This window comes from Rhamphochromis sp. 'chilingali' (genome assembly GCF_963969265.1).
Source record: "Rhamphochromis sp. 'chilingali' genome assembly, chromosome: 10".
NCBI classification, from domain to species: domain Eukaryota; kingdom Metazoa; phylum Chordata; class Actinopteri; order Cichliformes; family Cichlidae; genus Rhamphochromis; species Rhamphochromis sp. 'chilingali'.
The window spans coordinates 9,016,258-9,023,468 of NC_137937.1; positions in this window are offsets into that span (position 1 = coordinate 9,016,258).

A 7,211-nucleotide genomic window follows, 5' to 3' on the forward strand; every position below is an offset into this window, starting at 1 on the left:
TTTATAATCTGTGCCAGTGGGAGCATGTAAATGTTAAACAGAGGGGGTCCCAAGATGGAACCTTGGGGAACTCCACATGTGATACTTGTCTGCTCAGATGTGAAGTTACCTATTGATACAAAGTATTTCCTGTTTTCTAAGTATGTTTTGAACCAGTTTCGTACAGTTCCTGAAAGACCTGCCCAGTTCTCCAGTCGTTTGAGTAATATGTTGTGGTCAACTGTATCAAATGCTGCAATGAGATCCAGTAAAACTAAGACTGACATTTTTCCACTGTCTGTGTTCAGACATATGTCATTAAACACTTTAGTCAGAGTGGTTTCAGTGCTGTGGTTCTGTCTAAAACCTGACTGGAAGGCATCATAGCAGTTATTCTGTTTTAAGAAGTAATTGAGCTGTTGAGAAACTGCTTTTTCAATGATCTTACTTAAAAATGGGAGATTTGAGATCGGCCTGTAGTTGTTCATTTGTGTCTTGTCAAGATTGTCCTTTTTTAGTATAGGTTTTATTACAGCAGTTTTTAGTGGTTCCGGAAACACACCTGACATTAAAGAAAAGTTGACGATCTGTAACAGGTCTGACTCTAAAGTCTTTGAGACCTTTTTGAAAAAACTTGTTGGCAGGACATCTAAACAGCAGGAGGAGGAGTTCAGTTGACCTAAGATGTCCTCCAGGGGTCCGTTCTTCGTACCTCATTTCGCGTGATCTTGGATCGTTCGGTCCTCCGAAGCTCATCCGGGACTTGCTGTCATAGCAACAGATCCGTAAGCGTAAACCTGCTCGGGAGCAGGTTTACTTTATGTAAACAAGATTAGATCGCGGCCACTCAGGTATGTCCGCTTCATTTATACGAAAGCAACAGCGACATCTAAACAGCAGGAGGAGGAGTTCAGTTGACCTAAGATGTCCTCCAGGGGTCCGTTCTTCGTACCTCATTTCGCGTGATCTTGGATCGTTCGGTCCTCCGAAGCTCATCCGGGACTTGCTGTCATAGCAACAGATCCGTAAGCGTAAACCTGCTCGGGAGCAGGTTTACTTTATGTAAACAAGATTAGATCGCGGCCACTCAGGTATGTCCGCTTCATTTATACGAAAGCAACAGCGACATCTAAACAGCAGGAGGAGGAGTTCAGTTGACCTAAGATGTCCTCCAGGGGTCCGTTCTTCGTACCTCATTTCGCGTGATCTTGGATCGTTCGGTCCTCCGAAGCTCATCCGGGACTTGCTGTCATAGCAACAGATCCGTAAGCGTAAACCTGCTCGGGAGCAGGTTTACTTTATGTAAACAAGATTAGATCGCGGCCACTCAGGTATGTCCGCTTCATTTATACGAAAGCAACAGCGATATTTTACCACTGTTTTTCCATAAATAAATATTATCAATGTAACTAAAGATAATGCAGTACTTGATCCTTTTATTGATTCCATACAGATACATACAGGTCATTTCCTAAAAAAAGGGAAATGTACTATTAATCATTCTATTTCATGTATTTGATTATTTCAGATGTAATTCATATTTTAGAGTAGTAATAGTAAATTACTTCGTGTAATCAAGATGAGAGACTACGGCTATAAAAGCGAAGGTGGATTTGGGAAGTCTGTCGCAGCCATGTCCTGTCCGTATACGCGAGCCACCCATTGCGGAAGGTGCAAGATTGATAAGGAGAGTTTTCAGAATTCAGCGTATATTGCGGGATAGACAGGATCCTTTAGCTCAGTGCGACAGTGTGCTCATAGAGAGATATCGATTTTCCCGTGAGGGTATTATTTACTTAACCAACTTGTTGACGAGGGGGTGCAGGACCACCACCTGTCTTTTTTTGCTCTGCCCTTTTCTTGGTTGCTGTTATAAACAAACAAACAGATTATTTCAGGGTCTCTTTTCAAGAGACTAAAAGCAATATAAGTGATAAATATTACCATTCTGTAGAATATTCTTATGTTTCACTTTTACTTGTTCCCATGTTCTAGTGGGTCCTGTCGTGGCTCTAATGTGAAAGAGGATATAATGTAATATAATATAATATAATATAATAAATTTACCCTACCGCCCACTGGTGTTGGCCAGAGGCAGCCTCGCTTCTGTCAGTCTGCCCCAGGGCAGCTGTGGGTACAACCGTAGCTGCCTCCACCAGTGTGTGAATGTGAGAGTGAATGAATAGTGGTATTGTAAAGCGCTTTGGGTGCCTTGAAAAGCGCTATATAAATCCAATCCATTATTATTATTATTATTACCGTATTTCCCGGACTACAAAGCGCACCTGAATATTAGCCGCACAAGCTAAAATCAGGGGACAATCCTGTTTTGTACATACATTAGCCGCACCTGACCAAAAGCCGCAGGTGTTTCAATGTTGACTTATCATATGTAAGAGAATATGCACAAAGGGAATTGTCAGGAAAGAGATGGCTGTTTGGAGACACACCCCTTTTAGTAATATTTTGAAAAACAAGTTATGGGTACATATTTGCATAACTTTTTAGGTATATGTACAAGTAGCGGTAATTACAAGTACTGAACATGTACTGTGCTTCATAAATGAGTAACAAATGTAGTACATAACAATAACCTACAGCACACCAGAAAAATAGATTCGGCCTACCTTTTAGGCTCAGGTGCAGTGACACAGCTTTAACAAGAAGAAAAGTCAAGTCATTCACCACCATCTTTCTCTTCTTCCTGCGCACTAAAACCACCAAAGTCCTCTCCTCCACTGTCGGATACGAACAGGCTCAGGATGGCTACGTCATCCACTCTCAGCTTCTTTCATTCGTTGTCACTTACAAAACCAAAGAAATCCTCATTGTCAGTGTCAGAGTCGAACACCCTCAAAAGGGCCGTGGCGGTGTCCTCCTCTCCATAATGCAGCAGTCCAGCCCTTCGAAATCCGTTGGTGATCCTGGATGTTTTCACACTTTTCCACGCTGTCAGATTCCACCGGTGGAGTTGAGCATAACTTGCTTTTCGCAAGTTTATCGCCGCTCGTCATGCACGACTCCCGCTGAACGCGTAGCGTTAATTTGAAGTTTGTTTTTCGCGCTACTTGTACAGCACTATGTTGACTGGCGGATGGACACGTGACCAACATACCACTCTTGAACCCCGATACTGTGTGTCTGATCACGTGCCCTTCCGCCAGGCAACGTAGTGCCGTACAAGAGCGGAACAAACAAAACAAATCGTCTTACGATATGACAAAAATCATGGACAATCCATAGAAAAGCCGCACCTGACTAAAAGCCGCAGGGTTCAAAGCTTGTGCAAAAAGTAGCGGCTTATAGCCCGACAATTACGGTAAATTACTTACGAGTTTAATTTGTCAGCAACTTTCTGCCAGCCCTCTCTCCTTGCTTTTGCAGCCTTTGCAGTATTCCCTTGCGTTTTAATTAAACTCTGAAACTCCTGAAATCCCTCAATCAAGAGTTCTTGCTCTGCTGCCGAAAAATACAGAGCGCGCTCCTTCGACATTTTCGCCGATCAATCAAAGGGTTGCCGACCAATGTTTCTACTATCGATGCGTAGCCCCTGTTAAGCCACCCAGTGATCTCACATTACTTCATCCAGCTATACTAATCGTCAACAACAGGTGTGTTCGAAGAACCGGAATAGCGAGCTCAAAGTTAGCGCGATGATTTGGTCTTGGGTGTGTCATTTGATCTTGGATGTAGTAAGCGAGGTACGAAGAACGGACCCCAGGTCTTTGTTGTTAATAGGGTGAAACTGTTCATGGTGTTTAGACAGTTTTTCAGTGGACACAGTACATAGTCTGGATCTGCTGTTGATGTACCAATTGCTCTTCTAATCTTTTGGATTTTTTTTGTGAAGAATTTGGCAAAGTCATTGCAGGCCATGGTTGAATGAAGTTCAGCTGCCACTGGCACAGGAGGGCTTGTTAGCCTGTCAACTGTAGAAAATAAGACCCGAGCATTATGACTGTTTTTAGTGATAATGTCAGAGAAGTAGGACCTTCTTTAACTCCTCAGTTGTAAATTATAATTGTGAAGTTTCTCTTTATAGATGTCATAGTGAACCTGGAGGTTTGTTTTTCTCCATCTGCGCTCAGCTTTCCTACACTCTCTTTCTTCATTTTTCACTAGTGTGGAGTTTCTCCATGGAGACTTTTTCCTTCCAGAGATAACCTTCACCTTAATGGGAGCAATTGTATCCATTACATTTAACATGTTTGCATTGAAGCTATTGACGAGCTCATTGACTGACCCTCTGGACAGGTCAGGTGTTAATGGGAAGACCTGGTTAAAGATCTCACTACTGTCTTCAGTTATACACCGTTTTGTGATCACTGCTGTTGATATGTTTGTGTGGGCTGAGATTTTACTTTCAAAGAAAACACAGTAATGATCAGACAGGCCCACATCAGACACAGTAATGTTTGAAATGCTCAGGCCCTTGGAGATCAGTAGGTCAAGAGTGTGTCCTCTATTATGTGTGGCCTCTGTTACATGCTGAGTCAGCCTAAAGTTGCCCAGAGTGTTACTCAGGTCTTTAGTCCCTTTGTCCTGAGGGTTGTCCACATGGATGTTAAAATCCCCAACAATAATTACACAGTCGAAATCAACACAGATCACAGACAGCAGTTCACTGAGGTCATTAAAAAAGTCTGTGCAGTATTTGGGAGGCCTTTAAACATTAAGAAACACAACTTTGGATGGGGCCTTCAGCTGTAAAGCCACATATTCAAAAGACTGAAAACTTCCAGGAGATAGCTGCTTACATTGAAATGATTCATTAAATAAGACAGCAGCCATTAGACGATGGCCATAAGGGTTACAGACTGTCCGCAGCAACATGCTTTGACCATCAAACCATTTTTTTTCTTTTTTATATAAGGATGCCAAAGTTTACAACACTACACAGAAGGCAGATCAGGTCCACTGAGGTATATATATATATATATATATATATATATATATATATATATATATATATATACCGGTGTATATATATGTGTGTGTGTGTGTGTGTGTGTGTGTGTGTGTGTGTGTGTGTTAGTGGTGCAACGGATCAAAAATCTCACGGTTCGGATCGGATCACGGTTTTAAGTCACAGATCGGATCAATTTTCGGATCAGCAAAAATAGAAAAAAAGACAAGAATTCAACTCGCCATTTGCTTATTTAAGTATTTTTTGCCTATTAAAAAACATTCAACTGAAGACTCATTCCATGCACTTATATAAAAACAAATTACGGTGCAATATGGACATTATGAACCATGCTGGGCATCCTCTGCACATGGCCATAAACAACCAGAGGAGTCTGTTCAGTGAGAGGTTGCTTCTCCCAAAGTCAAGGACCAGCAGACTTAAAAAGTCCTTTGTCCCACACACCATTAAACTGTTTAACTCCTCATTGGAGGGGAGAGGGAGGGGAAACGGGGACAAAGGAGGGGAGAACAAGTAAGCTGTAGTGACTTTTCACTGTGCAATAGTTTTTGTTAATGTCCAACGGTGTAATAGACTCACAATACTTGAAATATGCCGTTCCCTTGTATTCTTATTCCTATTTATTCTATTTATCCCTTTTGTAGTCTCTGTAATTATATATGTGTATATATGGTATATTTCTGCTCACATTCTGCAACTTCTGTCGGTGCTGTGCTACTGGAAACTGAATTTCAGTTTGAACCCACCCGAGGGAGAAATAAAGTTTCATCTAATCTAATGTAATCTATAGGGCAGTACAGGGCTTTGTATCTACCACTCCGCTGTGATATAACGAGCGGTCACGGTCACGTGGCTTTCCGTTGCCCTGGAAGTCCACCCATTTGTAGTTAAAGCAACAGAAGATGCCTGGGACAGTTCAGCCATAACTTTAAACTTCTCCTGCTCATACATGCTTGGAACGATCTTGTCACACTGAAGTGGACGCGCAACGAGATAACATAGCGTGGCTCAAGCACGTTCATCACAGTTTATAATGGAATACAGCCTCTCGTCTGACAGACGCTTGACAGACCCACCACGCGCACCATACACATACTTTTTTTTTCTTTTTTGAATCTTCGGATCACGTGCGTACTGAACCGTGGAGTGGGTAGAAATGACTGAAAGATTAATAGGCTCTGTTTTGAGTTTTGTTCAAAAAAGAATGACCTCATATAGGGAAAAATATATATCACATATGCAGGACACCTTAAACTAGTTTCTTAATTAGGCAGCAAGGCAGAACAAAGTCGGGGCTGTATCAAGACACAGGGACTAAACCCCAATTCAACCAGACCCAGAACTGATCCGGAATTAAAACAGGACCACATCAGTTCAAAATCAGGACTACTTAGGATTTAACCAAGACAGAATCAGAACTAGATGATAGTAGCACTAAAAATCTTCATAGACCTGCACTACACTTATTTTTTAATTTTACCAAAGTACACTATTTAGATTGAGAAAAGTTTATATAATTATTTAGCCTTGTTGTGCAAACAAGCCTGCATAACTTAATAAATATAGAATTTGAAAAATAACGAATCTCAAAAGAAACACTAGGTACAAGATACATGAGTACCTATGATACGGTGATACTTTTGGTAAACAACCATTTGACTAACATGTCTGCTCTTGTTCCATCTGTGTTCTGTCCTCATTCTCCATCTCCCTCTCTGTTCCTCTCTCTCCCTCTTTGTGCTGACAATCAAGCCAAACACCAACATCATCAAATATACAGTTGAAACTGAATCATATCTGTTATTAACCTCTGTCTCTCTTCCACAGCATGTCTTTTATCCTGTCTTCCTTCTCTCACCCGAACCGGTCGCAGCAGATGCCCCCCCCCCCGAGCCTGGTTCTGCCGGAGGTTTCTTCCTGTTAAAAGGGAGTTTTTCCTTCCCACTGTCGCCAAAGTGCTTGCTCATAGGGGATCATATGATTGTTGGGTATCTATGAAGCGCCTTGAGGTGACTGTTGTTGTGATGTGGTGCTATATAAATAAAATTGAATTGAATTGAAACCAAATATTTACATACTCTTCAGATAAAAACAGATACACTTTTTTAAATTGTAACATCAAATCAGACTAAATGTTTATTTTTTTAGGTTGATAAATATAAAAAACATATTTGTTAACTTTAAGAGTAAAGAGAGAAACTATCTGTATTTCTTAATTGCAAATGGCACCAAATTGTATTCATAATTGAGCCACACTTATGGACTGGTTCTTATATAGCGCTTTTCTACTCTTTCTGAGCACTCA